Below are 15,270 nucleotides of genomic sequence, written 5' to 3' on the forward strand. Positions count from 1 at the left end.
ATTTTACTGCATTCACTACTAATTCTTTTATTTAAATATATTTATTCAACATAAACTTTCTTCTGTATCCATCCATTTTGACACGTGCGGATGACGTCACATATCATAGCGTGGGAAGGAAGGTAGCCACCCCCTGAGATATATAAAAATTCGAGCTTCTTATTACAATTGACATGGGGCCTCCTGTAATAACTTTAATACTTAAAATCCTTAGGGCACAAAGGACATGGGTTCAATATAACAAAAATTCCTTATCCCGGAACACGAAATTAAGACATTATCAAACAGTGGTCAGAACCGAAATTTTATATGCAGCAGAGACACTTTAACTAACTAGAAATGGAGATCTCGAAAAACTAGGGAAAATTGAAAGGAGAATTTGAGAAAAATACTAGCAACTAAAAGAAATAATAATGCAGAATACAGGTTAAGGCCAAAAAGAGAGCTATATTTGGAAATTGAGAAAGTAACTGATGTAATGAGGGAGAGAAGACTACAGGTTTTTGGATACATTTATAGAATGGAGAGCAACAGACTAAGTTAAAAAAATCTTCAATTTATTGAACAGTTACAAATCCAAACCCACCCGGTTTGTTGAAATTGAAAAAGATGTGAAGAACGCTGGACTTAAAACAGACAAAATACAAAACAGAAAACTTTTTAGAGAAATAATTCAAAAGGGAGGATTTCATGAGAGGAAGGACCCGAAAACTGGAAGAAAGTGGACTCGAGAAAAGAACGACACTCTAGAATGATGAAGGAAATTTGGAAGCAAAGGAAATCGAATACAATGCAAAATGTCCAAAGTTGATTTATAGTAACCTCCAAATGGGTTATTCGAAAGAATATGAAATTAAAATTCCACTTTAGCCACCTAAAACTGGGAATTATTAAAAAAGGCAATTTATACGAACCCTATTGCCTATTACCTAATTATTTCCTTTAATTTGTTTGTTTGTTTGTTTGTTTGTTTTTCCAACCTTTGTCCCGTTTCTCTACGGCTTCGGGTATGAGGTGAGATAAATCCGTCGTGGTAAGTTTTTATGACCGGATGCCCTTCCTGGCGTCAACCTCATCAGAGGAGTTAATGAGATGAAATGAATGACGTGATATACAATAGTAGAAAGGGAGCGGGTGAAACCCGGTGCCGGCACAAAGCCTACTCCTGTCGAATAGCACCAAAGAGGTCAGCTCAAGGCTGACAAATCACCATCAGCAAAGTCATATGGCCTCACTACATATGAGCAGTGCGGAGAGGTTTGGAATTTAATCCAGGGTTTTGGCACACAATCTAATGATTACAAATTGTATACCACCCACCTTCCCTAACTTGCCGGCCAACATTCTGATAGAGAAATACATATTTTTCGACCAACGGGACTCGAACCGGCTAACCACGGTGTCAGACCGTTTAGACGTCAACGCCTGAACGATCACGGTCACCAGGTGGACTACTTTATTTCAATGATTAAAGATTACTTAGCAGAAATACGCACAAAATGTCATTCGACGCAGCAAACCAATTTCGCTATCAATCAATCAATCAATCAATCAATCAATCAATCAATCAATCAATCAATCAATCAATCAATCAATCAATCAATCAATCAATCAATCAATCAATCAATCAATCAATCAATCAATCAATCAATCAATCAATCAATCAATCAATCAATCAATCAATCAATCAATCAATCACTAATGATCTGTATTTAGGACAGTCGCCTAGGTGGCAGATTCCCTATCTGTTGTTTTCCTAACCTTTTCTTAAATGATTGCGAAGAAATTGGAAATTTATTGAACATCTCCCTTCGTAAGTTATTGCGATCCCTAACTCCCCTTCCAATAAACAAAGACAGTATTTGCCCCAATTTGTCCTCTTGAATACCAACTTTATGTGATATTTCCTACTTTTAAAGACACCATTCAAACTTATTCGTCTACTAATCTCATTCCATGCCATCTCTCCACCGACAGTTCGGAACATACCACTTTGTCGAGCATCTCTCCCAAGCCTGGCTGAGTGGCTCAGACGGCTAAGGCGCTGGCCTTCTAACCCCAACTTGGCAGGTTCGAATCTGGCTCAGTCCGGTGGTATTTGAAGGTGCTCAAATACGACAGCCGCGTGTCGGCAGATTTACTGGCACGTAAAAGAACTCCTGCGGGACTAAATTCCGGCACCTCGGCGTTTCCAAAGACCGTAAAAGTAGTTAGTGGGAGGTAAAGCAAATAACATTATTATTATTATTATTATTCTTTCTTCGTTATGCCCATTCATAGAGCGCGTTTGAACTTGTTATTTGGTTTGATGGTTTGTGCTTTCTTATCCTCCCAAAATCTCTTCATGAATGCACTGTGTTGCATCTTGCGTTCTGTCGACCACTTCCTACCAGTTGTCTTTTTTGGTTTCTCCCTAAATTTATGATTGGCTACTTTTGTTCTAAAAGCTCCACGATTTTCCATGATGTCGTCTGTGATATTTATTTCTTGGAGGTCCGCCTTAGTTTCTTCTAGCCATTTTATTTTGACCTTCTTTGAGTTGATTACTTTGAATAATCTTTTAGTTAGTCTATCGCTGTTCATTCTGTAGATATGGCCATAGAAATTAAGGCGCCTTTTCCGTACGGCATCAGTAAACCTGTCGGTGAAGGAGTAGAGGTCCGCTGTTCTCCTCTTAATCCACATTCCATTTTCTCTCGTAGGACCATAAATTTTCCTGAGAATTTTCCGCTCCTGCTTTTCAATTTCTGTAATTTTAGAGTGACCACCTAAGCATATGGTTTCTAAGGCATATAAAACTTCGGGCAATACAACTGTCTTGTAGTGTCGTAATTTTGCATTACGCGATATGACTCTTTTGTTGTAGTAATTCCACGTCAGTCTGTATGCCTTATGTAGTTTGGTGTTTCTTTCTACATTGGCACTACTGTCTAATCCTGATGGTAGTATAATTTCTCCAAGGTATTTGAAGGAGGGCACCTGTGAAATTGTGCCATTTTCCATCTCTAGCGGAGTTCTTTTGCTATTTTGACGTAGATTTTCCATGTACTTGGTTTTCTCGTAGGATATCTGGAGGCCTGCCTTTGATGCTATATTGTGTAGTCTCTGTATGGCATACCTTGTTTCATCCTTGGTCTTAGTAATGATTGCGAGATCATCAGCAAATGCTAAACATTTCACATTGACCTTGCTTCCCAAATTTCCGATGTTCACACCCTTGATATCCTTTTCCCACTCTCTAATAACTTTGTCTAGAACTAAGTTAAACAGAATAGGGGAGATGCTGTCACCTTGACGAACGGTCGTACATATTTCAAAAGGCTCAGAGATTTCTCCAAGGAATTTCACTTTAGAGGTCGTATTTGTGAGGGTCTGCTGGATAAGTGCTCTGGTCTTCTTGTCCACTCTGAGTTCTTCTAGAGTATCAAATACTGTCTGTCTGTCCACAGAGTCATACGCCTTCTTAAAATCCACAAAGGTGACGATCGTGCTGGCACTTCGGCGAATCCTTAATAACATTAATAACATTATTATTATTATTATTATTATTATTATTATTATTATTATTATTATTATTATTATTATTATTATTATTATTATTATTATTATTATTATTATTATTATTATTTCTCCCAAGTCATCCCAGCCAAACCTTGCAATATTTTTGTAACGCTACTCTTTTTTGTCGGAAATCACCAAGAACAAATCGAGCTGCTTTTCTTTGGATTTTTTCCAGTTCTTGAATCAAGTAATCCTGCTGAAGGCCCCATACACAGGAAACATACTCTAGTTGGAGTCTTACCAGAAACTTGTATGCGCTCTTCTTTACATCCTTACTACAATCCCTAAATATCCTCATAACCATGTGCAGAGATCTGTACCATTGACTGTATTTACAATCCCATTTATGTGATTACCCCAATGAAGATCTTATATTAACAGCTAGGTACTTAAAGACCCCCAAAAGGAACCTTCACCCCATCAACGCAGTAATTAAAACTGAGAGGACTTTTCCTATTTGTGAAATTCACAAGGTGACTTTTAACCCCGTTTATGATCATACCATTGCCTGCTGTCCATCTCACAACATTATCGAGATCGTTTTGCATTTGCTCACAATCTTGTAACTTATTTATTACTAAAAACATTTAAGGAGCTCTTTAGGCTTTTCCAACCGTGAAATTACCAACGTTTCGCCCCAGTGTAACAGTGGGCTCATCAGTTGGATTGCTACACCTTTCCAAGACGCTGGTGGCTAGTGCGCCGTTGAGACACCACTGCAAGCCTCTTATGTAGGACAATGCAGTGACAATGCACTAGGGGAAGCATGTGCCTCCACTTGTATAAATGCCTGCCATTGGCTTAAATGCTTTTAACATGTGCAATCGATGAAATTAAATTATGATTTCCTTCTAGGAACCTTATGTTTTATGTATTACTTTCTCAGCGCCACAGCAAGTAGTGAAGACTCGCGTAGCAACATGCAGAAGCCCAACTAGAATCTGCTAGCGTAAAATCTTCGTTGTGCATATGTGTAAGTTTTGGTTTGGTGAAAGTTCTATTGTGTCCGCCTCTGTGGTGTAGTGGTTAGTGTGATTAGCTGCCACCCCCGGAGGTCCGGGTTCGATTCCCGGCTCTGCCACGAAATTTGAAAAGTGGTACGAAGGCTGGAACGGGTTCCACTCAGCCTCGGGAGGTCAACTGAGTAGAGGTGGGTTCGATTCCCACCTCAGCCATCCTGGAAGTGGTTTTCCGTCGTTTCCCACTTCTCCTCCAGGCAAATGCCGGGATGGTACCTAACTTAAAGCCACGGCCGCTTCCTTCCCTCTTCCTTGTCTATCCCTTCCAATCTTCCCATCCCCCACCAAGGCCCCTGTTCAGCATAGCAGGTGAGGCCGCCTGGGCGAGGTACTGGTCATTATCCCCAGTTGTATCCCCCGACCCGATGTCTGAAGCTCCAGGACACTGCCCTTGAGGCGGTAGAGGTGGGATCCCTCGCTAAGTCCGAGGAAAAAGCCAACCCTGGACGATAAACAGATTAAGAAAGAATCGAAATCTTAAAAAATAACAATTATTATTACCGCACTTAATTTGGTAGACTGTCAACCTTTACTTCTCTGTCGAAATTCGCTCAGAGAGCATCAAAAAACTTACCGTTTTGTAGCTATGTTGTTGTTAAACTATACCCCCTCTTCCACTATATTTCCCAGTACTTTTTTATTTTCTATGCATTTTTGACGCACTCTACCCCCCCCCCCCCCCGCACACATCCACTTCTAATTTCCAATTGCCGCTTCTGGTACACGCCTACACATATTCCCGAACTACGTGAGAAGATAACGTCACTTTTTGTGTCCTTTGTTCATCAACACTTTGTCCGTCTCCATGGCTAAATGGTTAGCGTGCTGGCATTTGGTCACAGGGGTCCCAGGTTCAATTCCCGGCAGTATCGGAAATTTTAACCATAATTGGTTAAGGGGGAGACCCAGCTTTAGAAAGGAAAAAATAGGTTAATTTTCATTCGATTGTTAAATATGCTACAATTGTTGTCGACAATTGCTTCCCATATCCCAGTATTGGCATGCTTCCTGGCAACCAGAAGCAACTTCAGTAATGTCAGAATTTTAATATTTTAAAATAAAATATTCAAAATTTCCCGCCTTTTTAACAATGTATCACTGTTTCCCTTATAAATTCCAAGTTTATAAGAATTTTCGTACTTTTCCTTTTTTAAAGTGTGTACCAAACTCCAGCTACAAAATGAACATCAATCATTAACATAGACTGTGATTTGGATTTTTTGTCGCGTTTTTATTCCGAGCACCAGAACATATTAATAGCTTTTTAAATTAAAATGTTATGAAAAATCGAATTTAAATCCTATTGATCTGAATGAGGTACAGATTGTAGTACAACATTATGGGAGGAAACTCTGAAAAAATCATAATTATCCGTGAATCAGTAAGAGAGTTATGAAGGAAACAGTGATATATTGTTAAAAAGGCAGGAAATTTTGAACATTTTATTTTAAAATGTTATAATTAGAATTTTGACATTATTGAAGTTGCTTCTGATTGCTCTTAAGCATGACAATCCTGGGGGTATGTGCAGCATTTGTCAACAATGTTTGTAGCATATATAACAATCGAATGAATATTGGCCTATTTTCCCCGTGTTGAACTAGGTCTCCCCCCTTAATTTCGCTGATACAGGGGCTGGGTGTATGTGTCGTCTTCATCATCATTTCATCCTCATGACGACGCGCAGATCGCCTACAGGAGTCAAATCAAAAGACCTGTATCTGGCGAGCCGAATATGTCTTCGGACACTCCCGGCACTAAAAGTCATACGCCACTTCATTTCAACAACATTTTCAATAATCATTAGAAACGTTATGAGCAATGTGCGCGTGAGGGTACATAATATTTTGACAACATTCTTCACGAGCGCAATTAAATACCATTTTAGCGTGGTTTGGTTTGCAGCATACGGCATATAACCTTTGATTGCGTGAGTCGTGTCTCTGCTTACAGTCCGGCAGCGTTGACCGGAAGGGAAAGGAAATGCACGAGCCAACAACAAGCTATTTCCGGTAAGCATATAACGTTATAGGGACTGCCTGGCCGAGGCGGTAAAGGCGTGCTCGGTTCGCCTGGAAGGACGTGGGTTCGAATCACCGTCAGGAAGTCGTAGAATTTAAGAAACGAGATTTCCACTTCCGGAGGTGCATATGGTCCTGAGGTTCACTCAGCCTACTCCAAAAATGAGTACCAGGTTAATTCCTGGGGGCAAAGGCGGCCGGGCGTAGAGTCAACCACTCTACCCCATCACGTGCCGAGGTTAACAATGGTGGAAGCCTTTACCTTCCACTCCTCCAAGGGCCTTCAAGGCCTGTACGGAGGTGACTTTGCTTTGCTTTGATATAACATTCCTCTTCTTAATATACAGTACCGGTATGTATAATTTTGCTTTACGTCGCACCGACACAGATAGGTCTTATGTCCGGCTCCATGGCTAAATGGTTAGTGTGCTGGCCACACGAGTCCCGGGTTCGATTCCAGGCAAGGTCGGGAAATTTAACCATTATTGAATAATTTCTCTGGCACGGGGGGGGGGGGGGCTGGGTGTATGTGTCGTCTTCATCATCATTTCATCCTCATCACGACGCGCAGGTCGCCTACGGGAGTCAAATCAAAAGATCTGCATCTGGCGAGCCGAACTTATCCTCGGACACTCCCGGCACTAAAAGCCATACGCCATTTCAGATAGGTTTTACGGCGACGATGGTATAGGAAAGGGCTAGGAGTGGGAAGGAAGTTACCGGGGCCTTAACTAAGGTACAGTCCCAGCATTTTCCTGGTGTGAAAATGGGCTGCCCGAATGTAAAGCTGATAGCTACGTGACCCAAACCGCGCAGCCACTTGCTCGGTTTAAGTACAATAGAATTTGCCCTCATTAAGTTGGTAAAATTTAGCTTCTCTGTACGTTATCTATAAACAGTAAATCGCGTATATTCATTACAACGTCATCATCATCACTGGCATGACTGCCCTCTGTGGGCCTTCGTCTTCTGAAGAAGTTTCCCCCATTCTTTCGTATTAAGTGCAGAGCTCCACCAATTCTTGATTCCAATTATCTTTATATCCTCTCTCACGCATTCTCCCACCTTAGCTTTGGTTTTGCAAAATACCTGGCTCCTTCTGGAATTGCATTAAATATTGTTACGTGTAAGCCCCGTGCTAGCTCCTTTAGGTATTTCCAGGAAGGGGCTGGTGACTCCGACGACCTGGAATCTCCCAGCCGGCCTGTGAGGTTGGGCCGGCCATTCCGTGTATTGTTCTCGGCGGCCGGCTTAGATACTGCAGGTTTCGGCCGCCTTCGGGAGCATTCCAGAACTTCGGTGTATAGTAAATGCACACTATTATAATTATCCTTTTTCATTTTTTGTCAATTACTGCGTGCGAGTTGAGACCAGAGGCAACACGAAAATGGAGGCTCAGTAAATGCACTCTTCAATATGATGATGAAGATAGAAGAGAAGATGAAAGAAAATCAGAAGAAGATGTTGAAGATGATTGAAGACAATTGAAAGGAGATGAAAGACGGGCAAAAGAAGACAGAAGAAAGCCAGAAAATTACGTTGGAGAACTTGGATGTAGGCTATAGGGGGATGGAAGAAAGCCAGAAGAGAATAGTAGAAAGCCGAGAGAGGTGGTTAAAGGAGATAAAAGACGGCCAGAAGAAGTCGGAAGACCACCAGGTGAGGACGGGAAATGGTCAGAAGGAGATGGAGAACGACCAGAAAAAGAAGGAAGACTGCCATAAAATGCTAGTAGACGGCCGAGAGAAGACTGAAGACGACTATAATAAAGTGGAAGATGGTCAGAAGACGTCAGAAGACCACCAGGCGAAGACGTAAGATGGTCAGAAGAAGATGGAATACGATCATAAAAGTACAGAAGACGGCGAGAAGGTGCTGGAAGACACCCAGAAGATGCTGGAAGACGAGCGAAAGAAGACTGAGGACGACCAGAATAAGACGGAGGGCGAGCAGGAGAAGACGGAAGATGGCCAGAAGAAGATGGAGGACAACCAGAAGGAGACAGGGGATGGCCGGAAGAAGATGGGTGACGGACAGGGACATGTCGACGAGGGCCCACGCGAGATAAGGCATGTTCCGCAGGTCAATGCTCTGTCCCGTAGACCTTGTCCAGAAGACTGCGAGTTATGTTCCAGGAGGGAGGTCGAGCACGAAGTTTCCTGCCGAGTGATCACTGTAGGGTTCGAAGGAAACTGGAGCCGTGGCGCCTGGATGGAAATGCAGAGGGACGGGGATCTTCACCTTCCCCTGGTCCCCCTGGTTTACGAGTCCGTAGTGCACGAGTCCACGTTATCTTCTCCGGCGAGGACGCCGTCTGAAAGAAAGCTGCGACTTCCGGTGGATTTGGGGTTGGGCCAGCCTGAGGACCATCCCATCCCAACCGATAGGTACTATCTGGACCTGAAAAGGAGACCGGAGGATGTGACCGCCGCTATCAAGAAGAGTTTGAGCATAAAGAGCGACTGGGTGAAGGTGTGGCACCACCAACGAGCGGACACAATGGGAAACCACGAGGGTGACCTAGGATGGCTATATAATTCCTCAAGGAATAAATGCTTGTCCTTCAAACTCCAGAGGACGTGGAAACGCTCCTGCCACGTTCTGAGAGGAGTAAATATCGCCAGCTACCGAGTACGACGGAAGCCATGGTGCAAGATGAGGGAGGTACATCTAGACCGACGGGTGTCATACCGAAGAAAAGCTGAGATGGTTATTGATCGGAACGATCAGCTCTCAGCCCCATGGTAGCTCCTTTCTGTATTTCCAGGAAGGGACTGGTGACTTAGACGATCTGGAATCTCCCAGCCTACCTGTGGGGTGGGGCCGGCCTTTCTCGGCGGCCGGCTTTACTGTGGGTTTCTTTGAGATTCAATGGGGATGTTCTGCCTCCAGTGATATCATTGAAATTTCTGGACCAAATTACGCGACCTGGAAAAAGGGAGACTAGCCCCGGAGAGTCAGTGAATGTTGGACTCGGAGTGACAGCTGGGCTCCGAGATGAAGTCAGTATGACACTCAGTGAGCTGAGGTTCGGTGGCTGGGCTGAGGGCGACAGAGGTGTTGGCTGTCGCTAGTGTCCCATAGAGGTCCGAACCAAGAGCTGTGGTTGTGGTGTCGGAGTGTCCAATGAATAGCTGCGTGGGAAATGGCGTACGGAACAGAAGACTGTGTACTGCCTTAGAGTACTGTGTGTGTGCAGTTCTGTGGATAGAGGACCGCCGAGAATCAGCGATTGAAGCAGTTATCGTGAGTGTGAGGATAATTGGAAGTGTGTTAATATTCGCTGTTGTGAGTATCGACCTGCTGTTGAATACTGTTGAGCTGTCTAGTCGTTTACTGCATTGGACTGTGCGAAGTACATCTGTGGAGCCGAACCAACGAACAGTCGTCTTGTGTCGTATAGCCAGTGGCACGGTGTTCAATCCAGCTGTCTACGCGCAGTGGCTGTAGGAGGTGATTGACTGGACTTGGGGATGTGAAAGTGAAGCTCAAACATCCGTAGGTAGACGAGCGGGATGGACCTCCTACTGTGTGTATAGAAGACAGATTTGTGAATAGACTAGTAATTAGTGTTAGAATTGTTTGTGTTTAAATACGTATGTGTGCATTTATTAGACCATCCTGACATAAATTAGAGTAATGGAACAGATGGAGTTTTATATTCGTAACAATATCTTCTTTATCATTCTGTCATTAGCACGCAGCACATGTCCTGCCCACTCCAAACTTCTGATCGTTATGCAGTTCACAATGTTTGGTTCGTTATATAAATTATACAATGCATGATTATATCTTCTTCTCCAGACACCATTTTCTCCAAAAATTTGCCTCAAAATCCTTCTTTCATATATACCCAGCTGTCTTTCATGAGATTTTGAGTAGGTCAAGGTCTCAACACCATGTGTTAATACAGGCTTTACTAAAACTTTAAGCATTAGGTCTTTAGTTTTCCTGAACAGCGGCTTAGAATTCAGATGTTTTCTGAGGCCATGATAGCACTTGTTAGCTGACAGTATACGTTTTTGGTTTTTAGAACTGACATTGTTCTTGGAATTAACTTCTGATCCAAGGTAGGTTAAGCTAAACACATCGAACTTACACGAGTCAATGTCTGTGATTGCAAATCCACTAGGGTAGTCTTTCTAGGTTACGGGCATGTACTTAGTCTTTTCTTCATTAACCTGTAAACTCATCTTTCTCGCTGCTTTTTCGAAGTTTGTGAAAGCTTAACTCATTGCTCTCGGTGTTCTTGCGATTATATCAATATCATCTGCAAATGCCAAAATTTGAACTGATTTACTGTATATAAGATGGTTCCCCTTGTGTTGATACCCGCATCTCTAATAACCTTCTCCGAAACTATGTTGAACAAAAGGCATGATAATAAATCTCCCGGCCTAACTCCGTTCTTGGTCGTTACATTACTTGATAAGGTGTTCTGCACCTTCATTTGATTCCGAGTATTTTCCATAGTAGCTTTCACAAGGGCGATCAATTTCTTAGCGATCTCTAACTCTTCCATTGCTACATATATATTACTTCTATCAGTTCTGTCATAAGCTGATCTGAAGTCAATGAAGAGACGGTGTGTATCAATTCAAAATTCTTTACAATTTTTCAAGTATCTGTCGGATTGTGAAGATCTGATCAGCAGTAGGTCTTCCTTGGCAGAATCCACATTGATAGTCACCAACCGCATTTTCCACCTAAGGCACCAATCTGCTAAAGAGGATATTGGAAAATATTTTATAAGCAATGGTTAATAGGCAGATACCTCTATTGTTAGAACACATCATGATATCACCTTTCTTATGTATCGGGCAGATTCTTTCGAATAATCTTGATTTCTTGCAGCCAGTTCACTGCAATCAGTTTCCTCCTGATGTGTCCTCAGAAAAAGAGACAGAGTAATAAATTGCTGCCCCACTGTCGGCAGCCCTGAAGATGGTTTTCCATTTTTCCACATCAGGAAAATGCTTGGAATGTACCTTAATCAAGGTTACGGTCGATTCCTTCCTACTCCTAGCCCTTTTCTATCCCATCGTCGCCATAAGACCTATCAGCGTCGGTGCGATGTAAAAACTAATGTTGATAAGTCAGTGACTGTACACTAAAAATGTTATTTGGCTGCTGCTAACCACCATCTGACTGCTCGAAATCTGTATTGTGTGATTGCTATCATTCAATTTTGCATTTCTTGTTATCTCATTAAATAATATTATGTGCAAGATGATGTACCAGGAAAGCCTAGGTCCTGGTCCATATCAATCGAAAGAAACGTTATTCCAGCATAAAAGTTCCGATTGACGTACGAACATCTATGCAAAGAATGTTCCAGTATGTGCCAGACCCCACGAGTGCACTAGGCGGAGTCAAGTGACGTCACCTGTCGCTCGAAGCTCACCTCCCCTAGAGATATTTCTCGAAAAGAATTTTCTTTTGCCAGCTTTTCAACGCCTTAACCAATTTCAACGGGACAAACGCTGAATTGTAGCGGACGTCATAAAAGTTAATCCCTGTGAATTTCGAATTAATTCATCCCATGGTTGTTGAGTTATAATAATTTAAAGTCTAAAGAAATTACGCACTCACGGTCACATGGCCAAGAGATGCTACCCCTCCCAGCGCTGGTATCTATATATGTCAAGGCTAGCCAGCAAGCAGGCCAGTACAAGGACGAGTATACAGCTGTGTGTGAGTGAGACAGAGGAGAGACCGACCCGCGTACAGTATGTTCGCGCAGTCACGGTGAAAGTACTTGCCGTCGCATTTCCGGAACACGAAGTTATATCGCCGACAGAATTATAAAAGACGTCGCACTGTATTTAGTATATCGCGTCGCGACTACAGCCTAATCCTAAAGACATTTAAGAATATCATACGAGTGAACTTATTGAAGTGCAAATATCAAATATTTAACGTTCACAGAATATGTCATTACGTGTAGACTTAGGTTACTTCAAATGATATTGAACTTCTACAGAAACTAATGTGTAGAATCACCAGAACTCATTTCTTTTCGAGTATTGAACTGTATTTCTTTATTCACGCCACATCAGTATACGACTTACAGTAGTAATTTGAGTGAAAATTAAGAACTTTTTCTGAGGTAATATGACGTTATAATAACAAGATAAGCAGAAAATAATTCTTAGTGACTTAATGACTGTGTTCAAAGACTGTGATTATCGACTTTGATTTGCCTTTTCAAGTGTGAACTGTGTAATTATGAACGTTTCAGTAACGACTTTAAATAGTATTTCATACAGGAAGGACTGTGATTCTTCATTTAACGTCTTGAAATTCAATTACGCCATAAATAGTGTTCAACAGTAAATGACAGTGTCAGTGATAACTACTCGCACTAAGTGAATTTTTCGTGTGCGAAAAATCACCCTAACAAGCTGCAATTCTACATGATCCAGTTCCAGCCGTCATCATCTCATCGGGAACGTCAACATGGTGTGTTTAGGGAACATCGCCGATCCTGATTCTCCACGGAACATTCCAGATGTCCATCCTTCGACCTTTTGTAGCAACATTTCTTTCCGTAAGTGAGTAGTAACAAACTGACTAAAATTTTTTCATTAATTTTGAACAGTGGAAACTTCAGTGCCGCGTGTGAACAAATATTTCAGAGTTCTCATAATTTTTCAGAAGTGATTGATTTAATTTCAAATTTCAGTTTCATATCTCGTAGAAAGACTTTAGGCTTTTCAAGTGTGCTATATATCAAGGTTTACAAACTGAAAACTGAAAACTTTTAACAGAAATTTAATTTCTCATATCAACTTACAATTACAAGTATGTGCTTAGGTTTAGAAAGACTTTAGGTGGAAATTCAATATCTCATATTCTCACATATGAAAGACTTTGGAATCAGTGATATTTATTCCATTTTCATGAACAGAATTCAGGAAGATTACGTTCAAACTTTTAATTTCAATGCCAGATTTGAGTCCAATAATCATATCGCAGGGTGAAGAATTAATAAATTGTTTTGAAAAAAATTTTTTAACCATCTATTATTCGCTCTGCGAGTCTATCCTACTCTGTATCGGCTCCAAAACCAAGTTCCACTCCCTGAGGTCCTACTCATGCCCTTTACCCAAAAACTTTTCCTGGTACAATATATATATATATATATATATATATTACAATCGGCTTTACGTCACACCGACACAAATAGATCTTATGGCGACGATGGGACAGGAGTGGGAAGGAAGCGGTCGTGGCATTAATAAAATAAAGTGCAGGCACCTTGGAAAAGCATCTTCAGGGCTGTCGGCAGTGGAGGTTCGAACCCACTATCTGCTGAATGCAAGTTCACAGCTGACGGCCCCTAACCGCACGGCCATGTCACTAGGTATATGGAATAGATTTAACAACTGTGAAGTATGAGGAATAGAAGACATGTAGCTTTGCAAGAGCGTGTCGCAGTTCTAAGCATATCCTTTTTTTTTTCTAAAAATAAAGTGACTAATGTTTACATGACTTTAAATGAATAAAGTTCCTGTGGTGCAGACAACAGAACATTATTTTCAACGTTAAGTTGTCTCTTAGATTTACATCCTTACTACTAACTATGGTTTTCGCAGACGATGAGGTGACAAAAATATTGTCTCGTCTCTTCAAATAAATCACCGGACAGAGCTGGGATCCAACCGGCCAACTTGGGCTCTAAAAGCCACTTCTTGACTATCTACAGTTCTTAGCCCCTACATTTCTTCTTCTTCTTCTTCTTCTTCTACCACTTTTCCCACAACTGTGGGGTCGCCGGTGCGAACTGTGTCACACATATGTGGATTTGACCCTGTTTTACGGCCGGATGCCCTTCCTGTTGCCAACACTATATGGAGGATGTAATCACTATTGCGTGTTTCTGTGGTGGTTGGTAGTGTGGTGTGTTGTCTGGATATGAAGAGGAAAGTGTTGGTACAGACACAAACTCCCAGTCTCCGAGCCAGCGAAATTAATCAGACGTGATAAAGATCTCCGATCCGGCCGGGAATCGGACCCGGGATCCTCTGAACCGAAAGTCTCAACGCTGACCATTCAGAGAATACGGGGTGAGGACAGGTGATTAACTGTCCCTCTGGTATTTCGTGACGTCATCTGGCGCAAACCTAATTTCTGCGATGAAAGACACCTAAGATACCGGTAATGTGTGTGTTACATCATTAGTCTGGAGGCTGGTTGGATCTTCAGAATGCACCACTAGAATTTATTCAGTTATAGGGAAACTGTAAAACTGATGGCGGCGCTAAAATGAGGCATACTGGGCACGACGAGGAGTGAAATAGTTTGCCATTGTTTTCTTCAGTGGGACAGAGAGAGCTATTGCTGCACGATAGATCCTTTCATAACACTCAGATGCACTAGTCGTACTCCTAATGTCATTATCAGGCATGACCTAATGAATGCTGAAAAATGACCTATAAATAACCTAATAATCCTTAAAAAAAAGACTTTACATTTGCTAGAAAATGACACGAAAAGGTGAAGAAAAATATGTATTTACCCAAAACAGTAAATACTTGCATTGTTCACGTTGCTCGTAATGGAGTGAATATAATTAATAGGCCTGAGTGTGATTAATAATAATGCATTATTATTATTATTATTATTATTATTATTATTATTATTAAAACCACTTCTTTTTTCTCCCT

Source organism: Anabrus simplex, chromosome 1, assembly GCF_040414725.1.
Source record: "Anabrus simplex isolate iqAnaSimp1 chromosome 1, ASM4041472v1, whole genome shotgun sequence".
Classification (NCBI taxonomy): domain Eukaryota; kingdom Metazoa; phylum Arthropoda; class Insecta; order Orthoptera; family Tettigoniidae; genus Anabrus; species Anabrus simplex.